The following is a 14,515-nucleotide window of genomic DNA, read 5'->3' on the forward strand; positions in this document are numbered from 1 at the left end:
ATGTTTATAAAGTTTCAATATACAGTGAAAGTTGTTAAAAGTTACCGTAGTTCTGTCTCAATTTCTCATAAAACATCAATAAAAGCGAGAAAGACAACCTGGGTAACTTTTAAGAGCTTTTACTGTAAATCAATTAAAGTATCACTTTTCGTACAATATCTAGCAGCATTAATAAAATTTTATATAAATAAGCCGCGAATACTCTTTGACTTAGATTCATAAACTAAATTATTAATTAGATTTTTAACTTTACATGAATTTTTACCTTTTTTGTAATTGAGATAATTGTAAATTTAAATTTAATATCTTAATACTGAATAATTTAAAAACAATAATAATAATAATAATTATAATAATAATGATAAATATGGTTACTGTTATAATTATCAATTTATTATTACCATTATAATTATTTTCATTTTTTTAACTATTATTATTATTATTATTATTATTATTATTATTATTATTATTATTATTATTATTATTATTATTATTATTATTATTTCATTTATTTAGAAGTATGTTACGACTCCGTACATGTGTAGCTCCACAAGCGTGTTTTACGTATAAAATTTGAATTTCCCGGGATTTGTAGCACTCCGTATACATACGGTGCGGTTTGTGTACGGAGTCGTATAGTTTGTCTGCTGTACCTTAGCCACATCGTTAGTTTATTATATAGAATTATATACAATACTTTCTCGCAGAGAGCTCAAAGTAAATAAACAAAGTAAATAAATAAAAGAATAACTGCAAGCAATTTATCTTAGTTCATTAACATATGTGTGAGCACCTTTAAAATTGGAGTTTACTTTTCTACGGTACTAACTTAAATCTCGCGTTGGCTGCATTTTTTACCGCAAACAATCCCCTTGATTAAAGCTGTTATGTCGTAATAACTATAATGCTTTGGGTTGCATCTGGCAGGTGACACTACTTGTCAGATAAACCATGATTTAAATGTGTTAATTAGTTACATTTATAACTTAAATTTATATTTTAAATAGATTCAGAATTCCTAGTTGATATAATATTTTATTTAATTGCTGAGTTTGGTCGTTGAGTGCACACGTGTCTTCGAAAGAGAAACTTTAATGTCGAGAAAATAATACAAAGAAATATTGTATTAGGTTCTGAAAAACCATAAAATCTTTGAGTAAACACAGAACGTGTCCTTGCCACATGACAACTTCAAGTCCTTAAAAGAAAAGCCATAAAAGACACGTGTGGAAACTCAACGGTCTCTTGTTCTCTAAAAAACAAGGCACTACAACTAAATTTAACAACAAAATAAATCAATAATAATTTATTTATCCACTTTATTTTAAGTAACTAAATAACATAAATAAATGAGTATTTAGACGCTACAACATGTGTATGTATGTATGGATTTAATGTCACAATGGTTTTAGACAAACTTAATTACATATTGGAATAATTGAATAGTAAATGGTATTAAATTGAATTTAGAAATGATTAGCAAATATTAAAGTAAATTCCGCATCTGATATAATTTATTGAGCAGATAATACCTTAAAAGCCTTTTAAAATTATAACACGTTAATTGATTCTAATGAATATATGTTAATTAAATAATAATAAATAATAGATAAGGATAATCATTGTTAACAACGATCTGATATTATATTATTATTACTGTCTGTACCTCGACCAGGTTTTCTGCGGTTTCCCTAGGTCGCTGTGCTGAATTTAAAGCCAGGTAAATACAGGTACATGAATATGTAAGCCGGCCGCAGCCGCAAATAATAAGTGTTATATATAAATAAGTTTATATAAGTACATGTAAGATAGTATATTACGCACTATGTATAAGGGTAGTTCTAGCAATAGTATAGGTGTATACGTGTAACCATAGTGGGGGAACGTGAAGCTGAGCAGTCAGAGTTGAGACTTTGTGACTTCACTTCTCCCCGAGAGCTGTAACTATTCACTCCATCTCTCCGATTTCTAAATAAACATCAACATTAAGTTCAATTGAACTCTTATCATTTAAAATCATACCTTGCCACACAATCTCAATCAGTCATTTTTAAGTATATTTCAAATTAAATTATAAAATAAAATCCCGCGTGACAATAAACAACCCACTTGTTCACGAGGTGTCATCATCGGCGAATCTAGTAACCTCGCAGGACATAACAACTGGTGACAGCGGTGGGATTTGTCATTACCGTTGGGATTTAATTTTGCGAAATAAAAAAAAAAAAAAAAAAAAAAAAAAAAAAAAGGAACAAAATTGTAATATTACTTTACGGAGTGATAACAAATTGATCAACGAGTTCATATCCATCATCGAGGGTCTCACTTCATCAGGAACCTCTTCACGGAGCACTATTTCATTTTTGAGAATTACCATCATCGACGTACCTACGAGTCAATACCGCCAAGGGTCATCTTTAAGTCATCATCCTCAATAAATTGAAAGTGTAAAGTGAAAAGTGAAAAGTTCCGAAAACAAAAAAAAAAAAAAAGGGCAATTTCGCGAGTGTTGGTGTAAATTTGTCATTAATAAGTTCTATTGAATATCAACTGTATTGAATATCTACACACTGTAAGTCCTAGTTATTAATTTTCTTTTAGTATATGCCAGCTATCGGTTAATTTTAATTAAAATCTAAATTTGTATTAGGTATTGAAATATTTGCATTAATTAAGTCAGAACTATAAATTTTACCAAAATGTCAAATTCTAATTCTGCTCAAGTTGGTTTAGAAGAGACTCCTCCGCAAATAGGATTAGAATTTGGAGTCGGAAATCTACCATCTGTAAACAATAAAACTCAAAGTTTATCTTCTTCCTCTGGTACCTTCACGATTAATTCTGCATTATCTTCTAATACGGCCTCAACTAATTTAATTCCGACTGTAAATTCTCCTAGCACAGAAAGTTCGTCCTCCTCTTCTGGTACTTCTACTATGCCACCTGTATCTTCTGCATCAACTTCAAATAGTTTTTGTCCGATTATAAATCCACCTAGTATCGTTCCGTTGTTAAGTATTCCGAAAAATCAAGAACATAATTATTCTCTTGATAATCTCCAAAACCCGGCAAATACTTTCGGTTCTCGTCATATGAATCTGAAAGATTGTATTAGTTTAATTCCTATTTTTAATGGGGATAATCTGCCGGTAAATAGTTTTATTGGACTTTGCAAGCAAACTGCTAAATTAATTCACCCTTCTGGGATTTCGTATTTAACGCAGCTAGTGAAATCGCGTATCCAAGGCAGGGCTAGCGGTTATGTTATTGATGAACCTGAGTGCACTTTGGACGATATATTAAATAATTTGAAACGGGTTTTATCTCCAAGAAGAACTTTGTCCCAGTGGCAAACCTCATTGGCAACCATTTATCAGCACGAAGGTGAACAAATCATGGATTATATCACAAGGTTGAAGGTAATAATGCAGGGGTTATCAGAGGAAATCTCTAAGAATCCTGTTAATGAGGTTAAAAATGGGCTGTTGGTCGCATTACGTGAGGGATCGCGAGATAGTTTTATTCGGGGTTTAAGAGGTCAGTTAGGATTGTCTGTTGCAAGCCATAAGCCACATACTCTGACCCAAGCCATAGACGTAGCTTTACAACTAGAGAAGGAACTTGAACAACGAAATTTACTTTTTAATTTACCTTTTGATAATGAAATAATTAATAATCAACATTTAAATGTAAATAACCAAGGTCATTTTCAACACGCCGGTGGATTTCAAGGGGAGAGAAGGTTTAGCAAACATAAACCGAATCATGGGGCAAATTTTAAGAATCATGCTGCTGTAAAGGTTACTCAGTCTCATGATCATGGTAATGGTAATAATTTTCATAAACTAGACCGGAAGTCTGTAATTTGTTATCGCTGTGGGTGCCGTGGACACGTTAAACGAGAATGTACAATCTCAAACTTATTTTGCACAAAATGCGGGCGAAGGAATCATGTAGCAGCCGTTTGTAGATCTAGAGTCACTTCGGGCGCGCCACAAGTTCCTACTCTGAATCAAACGGCTATAACAGACGGTAGCGATCAAAGTACTACTCAAGATAGAATCAAAACTGAAGTTAGAGAATTAAGACCTCAAATGAACGCGTCTATTAACGTCACCGAATCAAATCACGTTACGCCTCCGTGTATTACTGTTACCAGTGATGATTTATTAAATATGCAAAAATTCTGACTACTGATAGATTCGGGAGCTGATATTAGTTTAATTAAAGAAGATTGTTTGTCACCAAATTTAAAAATTGATAAAAGTATTATATATAATCTATCAGGAATAACTTCTGGGTCGGCCAGAACCCTTGGTCAAGTTTTTATAAATTTTAACTCCATGCGTTGCAAATTTCAGGCCATTGGACCTGATGTCCCATTAAAAGAAGACGGTATATTAGGTTTAGATTTCCTTCAGCCACATAAAGCCAGCATTTGCTTTGAAGATAATACCTTAAAATTAAATAATAATAGTAGTATACCATTAAACAAACATAGTATTAAACTTCCTGGTAGAAGTAGAGTACAAGTTGCTGTTAGAGTCACAAATACTGAAATACAAGAAGGAATAATTAATAAACTTGATTTAGGTCATAAAATTTATGCAGGTAATGTTTTAGTAAAAAATAGAAATGGAATTGCTTGGCTTTATGTAGTCAATACTAACGAGGAGGAAAAAGAGATTGATTTACCGTCTGTACAATTAGAGGAAATAGGGTCAATGGGGGTAGATGATGTTAACAAAATAGAAAAATCAAAAAAAGATAGACATGAAAGGATAAATAAATTAATAGAATCACTTCATTTTGAGGGCTTAAACACTGAAGAAAGAAATAGTATAGTACGAATAATATCAAAATACCCCTATCAATTTTACCTACCGGGTGATAAGTTAATAGGAACTAATGTAATTAAACATAAAATCATAACGACTGTTGAGGTAGGTACCTATTAATACAAGGCAATACAGGTACCCTCAGGTACATAAAGAAGAAATTCAGAGACAAATAAAGGAAATGCTAGAGGGTGGCATAATAGAATCGAGTAATTCTCCGTATAATTCTCCCGTCTGGATCGTAAGTAAAAAACCCAGTTCAACTGGAGAAAAAAAGTGGCGGGTTGTCATTGATTTTCGTAATTTGAATGAAAAAACTGTTGGTGATGCTTATCCTCTTCCTAATATCGTAGAAATTTTGGATCAACTGGGAGGGGCTAAGTATTTCTCGGTATTTGATTTAGCGTCAGGTTTTCATCAGATTTTTATGGACGAACTAGATAAAATTAAAACTGCTTTCTCTACTCCCAATGGTCATTATCAATTCAGACGGATGCCATTTGGTTTAAAGAACTCTCCTAGTACATTTCAAAGACTCATGGACAATATATTGTCAGGGTTACAGGGAATAGAATTATTCGTATATCTCGACGATATTGTCATTTATGCTGTCTCCCTAAAAGATCATGAAAGAAAGTTAATGAAGTTGTTAGGTAGACTTCAAACAGCCCGACTATTACTACAACCTGACAAATGTCGTTTCCTCCGGACGAGCGTTAACTATTTGGGACATGTAATTAGTCAGGATGGGTTGTGCCCAGATCCTGGCAAAATAAATGCGGTCAAAAACTTTCCTGTACCGACTAATGCTAGGAAGATAAAAGAGTTTTTAGGTTTAATAGGATATTATCGACGATTTATACCCAATTTCGCATCAATGTCTCGTCCTTTAACTCAGCTTTTGAAAAAGGGACAGCTGTTTTGCTGGTCCGATGAAAGACAAAGAGCATTTGAAAATCTAAGAGACATGCTGTGTCGAGAACCCATTTTACAGTTCCCTGATTTTACAAAACCATTTATTGTGACTACTGATGCTTCTTTTTATGCTCTTGGTGCTGTTCTCAGTCAAGGAGAAATAGGGAAGGATCTACCTATTGCTTATGCATCAAAATTGCTAAAGGGAGCAGAATTAAATTACTCTGTTATTGAAAAAGAATTATTCGCTATTGTTTTCGCGGTAAAACATTATCGACCTTATCTATTTGGTAGAAAGTTCTATTTAGTTACTGATCACAGACCGTTGGTGTGGGCTCATAGAATTAAGGACCCTACCTCTCGACTTCTACACTGGCTATTAAAACTACGAGATTATCAGTATGATGTAATTTATAAACCGGGACGATTAAATTCAAATGCGGATGCTCTTTCCAGAAATCCTGTTGACATTAAATTAATTAATAATGTTACTCTGACTCAAAGTTTAAAATTTAATGAATCACTTCTTAAAGATGAGGTTAATAAAATAAAATTGAATGAAAAGTTTAATGATAAAGACAAAGTTTTACCCGTAAAAGAGAATGAGGCATCAATGTTGAAACAAAGCGGAATTCTGAAGGAGAGTGATGCTTTTCCATCAATTTATCGACCTGTTGTCATAGACGAAAACGGACCTCCAACAGAGGCACCCATACAAAGTTGCCGATGCTCAACAATTTCCGTTCATTGGCCAAGGCACGGCTACTAATGCTCGGCCAAGTATCGGCGTTTTGTATCGGCCTAGCCTCGGTAAACCATCGGCTTTAATGTTAGGCCAAGCATTTGCGATTTGTACTGGCCTAGTCTAGGTTAGCCATCGGCTACCGCACGATATTTATTATAATATAATGGTATGTGATTTGATTATCAGCCATTGCTTGGCCGATGCTCTGGCTAATTCTTTATTACACTTGAAAACAATTAATACGTATTAGTCATTACTATGTTGTATTATTGTTTTCAATTTTTTTGAATTTAACGTTTGACCAAATTATAAACTAATATGTATTAAAAATTAGTAAATCAATTTTTAAAAAATATCTTAAGAGATTTTTTTAGGAGAAGACACCAATTTAAATTATTAACAATGTTTTTTTTTTTTTATAAATATTATATTGATCATTTTTTAGTTTTTGATATTTTTATTATTCAACAAGCTCGATTAGGATTAAATCAAGATTTGTTTTCACTAAAACAAATTTAATAAATTAATGAATATTTTTTTGGAAGACTTTTTCGATAAATTTGTACATTACCTAATCAGTTAAAACTATTTCTTTTAGTATTAAAATAAAAATATTTCAGCAAGAAGCTAATGATTTTTAATAAATGATTTATTTACTTATAAATAGATTTATGAATATAAATAAAAATATAAAAATATAAATATATAGATTTATTTACTAATAAATCAATTATTTTTAATTAATTTTGAACTTCTTGCTTAAAAAATGAAGTTTTAAAAAACTGAGAAGTTATTTTTTATTATTAAAATTCAGAAATTGTGCAATTATGAAATAAATAGAAAAATTCGTAACAACAATCAAGTTAACTCAATTATACTGAGAAAAATTGATCGTTGAACATTGAAATGATTAAACTAAGAACACTACACTCAGATCAGTTAGCAGCGCCCGTGACACCGCTCGAGACTTCCACGCAGACGGATCAGGTTCAAACCCCTCCACACCCGAATTTTTTCAGAATTAATTTCTATCAACCAGTAGTCCATCACCTCAGAATAATAATAATTCAAAAATAAACAACGAAAAAAAAATTTTTTTTTATTATTTTACCTAAAATTTTATTTTTTGCCTATGCTTGGCCGATGCTCGGCCAATGCTTGATTACTATGTTCGGCCGACGCTCAGTCGCCTATATCGGCTGGGTGTTACCATCCGATACTCGCCCAGTCTTGGCCCAACGATATTTCACGATACTCGGCCGATACTTAAAGATCGGTTACCAGTCTTGGCCCAGTATCGGGCCGATCTTCATTTTTTGTATGGGCAGTACTCTTGGCCCAGGGAGATGAGTTGATGAATATAAAAGGAGCATACCCTACAGAAAAGCCGGAAAAGGTATTAGATTGGGTAAATAAAGTACCCGCAATTGTTTTGCCAAGCTCAAAGTGGGCATGGAGTAGTGAGCGCTCCATGCAAAAGATGCCAGAGAGGACGTCCTCGCCCCCAGATATGTCTGATGTTGTAAAAATATTGAATGTGCATGCTAAAATACTAACATATGATTCATCTAAAAGAAGTGAAATAGAGAATGATTTAGCTGAAGATACATTATTAGCCAGTGTAGACGGTTGTGAGCGTCGGGCCTCTTTATATCTAACTGAGGGTGATTCAGAAAGCGATTCCTCTAACAATAATGATTCTTTTCCTGAACCTATTTCTGATGATGATCTTTACTCCTCTGAGGATGAAATTAATCAAACTCCTGAAGCTGTGAGTCAGCTAGCAAAACGATTTAAAAACTCAACTTTGCCTGATGTATTTTCTGAAACTAGAGATGGTGTATTTATGAAAAAAGATAACATTGCTCATTTTTGGTCTGCAGATTTTAAGTCGAGAAGCCCTATAACGGAGGAACTTATAAATAAAAATTATATAAATATTGAAGAATTTCCTAAACAGTTAGAAGTAGGTGAAGTAATTATTTCTAAAAAGAATAGTTTTCATATTTTTACAGTAATAATTAAATTAAAATCAGAAAATAAAACTCAGTTAAATGATGTTCTTACGGGTATTACTAGCTTAAAAGAAACCATGGATTATTTTAATGTAAAGACTGTTAGAATAGCAAGAACAGGGGATGGTCTCGATAAATTACCATGGGGTAATATAAAATCACACCTAACAAAAACTTTTCCCGAAGGTTACTACGTAACGCTTTGTTTAAATCAAATTGAAATTCCTCCAGTTGAGCGTAGACTAGAAATCATTCTTGGTGTACGTTAATCAATACACGGAATTTTTTTAATTCTGCATGAAGTCAAATGCTATGATATATATAAAACTATGCACACCAAGTACGCTCAAAATTTTTTTTTTTTTTTTTCAATCAAATTTTTTTTAATTTTTTTAAAGTCATACCGGTTACTTGGTGTTCTTTTTTGTATTTCACATCTTTTTGTAAAGAATTAATGTCAGTGAATTGAGTCGTATCTTTCTAAAAGAGTAAATGTTATTGAAATGAGTTTTATGAACGTGGACTTGGCGCAATTTTATGCAGTGAAACTGTTTTTGTTGGGATTTCACATCTTTTTGTAAAGTACTATTGTTCTTAAAAATTTTAAACAGTAAATATTATTGAAATGAGTTTTATGAACGTGGACTTGGCGCAATTTTATACGGTGAAACTGTTTTTGTTGGGATATAATTTTTTTCATTATATAGAATTTTAAATTTTGTTAAATAGTTTCGTTTTTTTTAATTTTTTTCTAAAGAATGTTATATCGACGATTTTTATTTTGAAAAATTGGATTTTGGAAAATTTTGTTGTGGAGAATGTTACTTTGAAGAATGTAATTTCGGAAAATTTTGAGGACAATCTTTGCTTCTACAGAGTGCTGGTGGGTTAAAATGACAATTTTGGTTTATAGATTTTAAATTTGCCGCGAAAAATTTCACCCGCTCTGGAGATATCAAACACACCATTCGATCTCAGGTGAAAAATGTTTTTATTATTTCAATTGATTTTAATTAAAATTAATACCTAAAAAACGTTTGGTCAAAAATCAAAAGTATTTTCTAAAAGTATAATTCTAAACTTTCACATACACATAAGTACTTCTGAATTTTTTAAAACATAGTTTCAAACATTTTATTATATTTTGTTTTATAAATTACCCGTAAATTATGATTATTTATTTAAATATCAATAAAGTTTTAATAATTAAAAATTTACAACTTAGATGCATTTATTTTATAATACAACAATATTTAATTTGTGTAACATTTATTTCATGAGTTTTTAATTTTGCGCTCTACCAACATGATTTAGCACCGTGGTTTATGTAATTTTTCCACCGTCCGGGTTGAAGTTAAATAAATATTATACCTGAGGGCATTTGCATTACACCGAGTCCAAAAATTTTTGACAGCGCGTATTTAGTTTCTTTTTTATTTCCGTTAGAACTTGAATAATTTGTGTTTTTGTTAAAATTCTAATAGTATTTGAAAATTAAAATATTTATAAGAAATAAATCATGAATGATATTAACAACTTAATAGTACTCATAATATAATGCAGAATTCATAATATTTGTTTATTATATGGTTTGAACTGAGCGCGTTATTGGCAAGTAGCGTCACCTACATGATGCAACTAAAAGCATCATGAAGTCGCAGAAGTAGTTCAATGGTTTAGTATACCCTTAAGTGTAAGTATCTACTTACACCAGATAGAGCGAGTTTTTCCAATCAGGAACTAAAAGTAAATTATATAATAATTATTATAAATATAATTTTAATCCTCCATTAGAAAAAACTTTGCTTTAATGATATATTCGCTTAATCAGTTAGCCCGGCATCCTCAAATTTGAAACCTCAAGTTTACTACTTAACTACTACAGTGTCTGCAGAATATCTCGCGCCGCACTCTAGTGTGTGAAAACAGAAACCACTAAAACTTAATTTCAGACTGGAGTTTCCTGTCTATTCATAAAATTACAGCTTTAAACATTTTTTTATAGTATAAGGATGTCAGATTTTCGCACCGAAAAAAGTCCAGATCTAAAATTTGGCGTTGCTATAGTTTATGCTGCTCAAATTTACCAATTAAAATTAGATTTCATCCTAAAATCGAATCAATAGTAAATTATTACAGTTCACTTTGATGTAATTTATCAATAAAAAACATAATATTTAAGATATATTTATTTTAATAATATATATTTTAATACTCTACCGAGTCTGGGGATATTTCTTCATAATAATTGTAAGAGTTCTTATCTGGTAATTGAAAAAAAAAATTTATAAGCATAGTTAATACTATACGTACCTTAGACTATTTTTTTTTTATTTTGAATATACTTACGTCGTCAAAAAAATGAAAATTGTAAAGTATATCGTTTTTAATTTTTCAAAATATTTTTATTGAGAATCAATACAACAGACTGGGTCGATAACGAATACAGAATTTTCCTTGTTGAAATTTTTGACAGTGTAACACACGTTTTTAGTAGATTTCATAGAAATCTAACTATTGCATTTGTCCTCATGACGCAACTTTTGAAAAATTTTGGTATTTTCTGACTTAGTTCGTCAAGCTGGTTCAGAAAATGCCATTAGTTCAAAAGTTTATATATGTATGTATTTATATATATATATATATATATATATATATATATATATATATATATATATATATATATATATATATATACGATATAACGCGGCTTATCCGGACGATAGCGTCTATAGTTGTTAATAGATCCTTTTCAAACTCAACATACTTCATTTTTAGACAAATACCAAGGCCAAGTTCAAAGATGAGCTTAATCGGTCAAGTAGTTCAGAAATTATATGGTTTCAAAATTTTCAAAATCCTAAAAATTTACTTTTTGGCTGATTCTTTCGCGCATAACTTTTGAATGAAATAACCTATCGAATTTTTGTAAATATCATTTTAAAGTCCATTAAACAAGCTTCAATTTTCATGTAATTTTATTTACCTAAACTGAAAATAACCTATTCGTCTGTAGGTTTTTAATGGAATTTTACTTTTGCAGTCGTTTTTCAGTAGATTTCATAGAAATCTAACTATTGCATTTGTCCTCATGACGCAACTTTTGAAAAAATTTTGGTATTTTCTGACTTAGTTCGTCAAGCTGGTTCAGAAAAATGCCATTAGTTCAAAAAGTTTATATATGTATGTATTTATATATATATATATATATATATATATATATATATATATATATATATATATATATATAAATATATATATATATATATATACGATATAACGCGGCTTATCCGGACGATAGCGTCTATAGTTGTTAATGGATCCTTTTCAAACTCAACATACTTCATTTTTAGACAAATACCAAGGCCAAGTTCAAAGATGAGCTTAATCGGTCAAGTAGTTCAGAAATTATATGGTTTCAAAATTTTCAAAATCCTAAAAATTTACTTTTTGGCTGATTCTTTCGCGCATAACTTTTGAATGAAATAACCTATCGAATTTTTGTAAATATCATTTTAAAGTCCATTAAACAAGCTTCAATTTTTATGTAATTTTATTTACCTAAACTGAAAATAACCTATTCGTCTGTAGGTTTTTAATGGAATTTTTAGTAGATTTCATAGAAATCTAACTATTGTATTTGTACTCATGACGCAACTTTTGAAAAATTTTGGTATTTTCTGACTTAGTTCGTCAAGCTGGTTCAGAAAATGCCATTAGTTCAAAAGTTTATATATGTATGTATATATATATATATATATATATATATATATATATATATATATATATATATATATATATATATATATACGATATAACGCGGCTTATCCGGACGATAGCGTCTATAGTTGTTAATGGATCCTTTTCAAACTCAACATACTTCATTTTTAGACAAATACCAAGGCCAAGTTCAAAGATGAGCTTAATCGGTCAAGTAGTTCAGAAATTATATGGTTTCAAAATTTTCAAAAATCCTAAAAATTTACTTTTTGGCTGATTCTTTCGCGCATAACTTTTGATTGAAATAACCTATCGAATTTTTGTAAATATCATTTTAAAGTCCATTAAACAAGCTTCAATTTTTATGTAATTTTATTTACCTAAACTGAAAATAACCTATTCGTCTGTAGGTTTTTAATGGAATTTTACTTTTGCAGTCGTTTTCAGTAGATTTCATAGAAATCTAACTATTGCATTGTCCTCATGACGCAACTTTTGAACAATTTTTTTACAATTTGTATTGTACTTATAAGTAACCTTTTATCATATTCGTGTGTCGGTCAATCTGTCTTGACACAGATTTCCGCATCACCCTTGAGGTACTGTGTAAAACGACGCGTTCCCTTTCTTTTTACATGGCGGGTCCCCAGTAGGCCTATACCATGGCAAAATGATTAATACAATCCAAGAGTTTTTATTGTCGTGTTTATTAGTAATTTGGTTTATTATTAAATTTCATTTCATTAAGGTTAAATTTGATTTTCTTTTTTTATTTTCAACAATATAGAATAGAATTCATTTTTCTTGCTCTCTTAGCCGAAAGTACGCTCTTCCTGGAGTAAACCGACTTTCTGGCCTTAGGTCGTAATATACTATATATAAGAACATAAAATTTATGTGTATTAAAAACGTGACCATTCCTGAATTTGTATTTGTCATTTTGCGAATAAAATCTTATTTGTCTGGTGTTTTTATCTAATTTCTTTTTTCTATCTTATTTATTTTGGTTACTTTTATTTTTTATCATCTCATTTTTGAATTTTTCAATTTCATAAATTTTCTATAGTTTATTCAAAAATTTTTCTATGTACATAATTTTCACTGTATTTATCGTTTTAGTTACCATTTAAATTTTTTCAAAATTCATTAGTCAATTCTTAGTTTATTATATATTTTATTTATCAAAATTATCGGTTTTATACATCAAAAAGCTTAATACATAATGTTAATATTTATTATTATTGAAATTTCATTTCTTCCTCCTGTATTTGATTAAATTGAACTAAAAGATTCTTCGAATGTTTGTTTGATATTATATTCTAAAGTCGTTATATTATTAAAGTCTTGACTGTCTTCTAAAAATTGATTCACGCTCATAGTATGATCTTTGATTCGACTTACATAGAAGTTAGACACATTATCCATGTTGATTATTGGGTTCATTATTTTTGATGATTTTTTATGTAATTGTAGGCTCCACTTTCACTTAAGTACTTGCAGTATTCCCTATGCGATGCCAAGGAGACAATGAATATACCTGACAGTTTAGTCTCCTAAAGGCTTCACAAAAAGGAATAATTGATCCCTCGTTACTCCCAAATTCCCATCACCAGCAATCATCCTCAGATAATCATCTATGTGTGGGTCATCTATTATATCGTCATCATCATTACCTTTTCTAACTTCAATCACTTTTGTTGGTGCATAATACTTCCTGTAAAATTAGAGTTCATTTATAATGTGACTGATAACGAAAATTTTGATTTCATAAAACCTTTTCTTCTGGCTCGTTAAAAATCAAGTTCAGCAATTGTTCGAAAGAAATAATTTCCATTAGGTTCTAACGTTATCAATAAAAAAATTATCTAAGATCATTCTTTTAAAAATCTTGTAAAATTCTATTTCTCTTTTTTGAGGATACTTGTATTATGAAATTTTTATTATCTCATCTATAAATATTTTAAAAATTATTATTGATTTCTAAAATGGTTTTTGATAGTTCCGCACGATATCATATACTCTTCGATACTTGATTTGCTGCCACAACTGATTTAAAGATTACTTAAGCTTTCTTTGATAACGTTTCAGTGAGCAATTGTAGTAAGCTTCTCTGAAAATTAGTATAGTTGCTCTCTTTTTTAGAATTATTAGTAATTGAATGAATAACATTCGAATTTACTCTTATTTCAATCATTTGAACATTTTGCCACATTTTTGAATCACATTATATAATTAATAAATAAATAAATTATTATTAATATTTATAATGAAAATTTACTTTA

General features: G+C 30.2%; 1 long non-coding RNA gene across 1 annotated transcript; it reads right to left on the minus strand.

Annotated features, from left to right (window-relative positions):
- Nucleotides 1-1,496: 1,496 nt before the first annotated feature.
- On the minus strand, nucleotides 1,497-2,409 carry LOC123273909. Its single transcript, XR_006511392.1, has 2 exons — nucleotides 1,667-2,409; nucleotides 1,497-1,541 (listed from the first exon to the last, which is right to left on the minus strand). It is a non-coding gene; the product is annotated as an uncharacterized LOC123273909 (long non-coding RNA).
- Nucleotides 2,410-14,515: the final 12,106 nt, after the last annotated feature.

The sequence above is a fragment of the Cotesia glomerata genome, unplaced genomic scaffold (genome assembly GCF_020080835.1).
Source record: "Cotesia glomerata isolate CgM1 unplaced genomic scaffold, MPM_Cglom_v2.3 scaffold_16, whole genome shotgun sequence".
Classification (NCBI taxonomy): Eukaryota; Metazoa; Arthropoda; class Insecta; order Hymenoptera; family Braconidae; genus Cotesia; species Cotesia glomerata.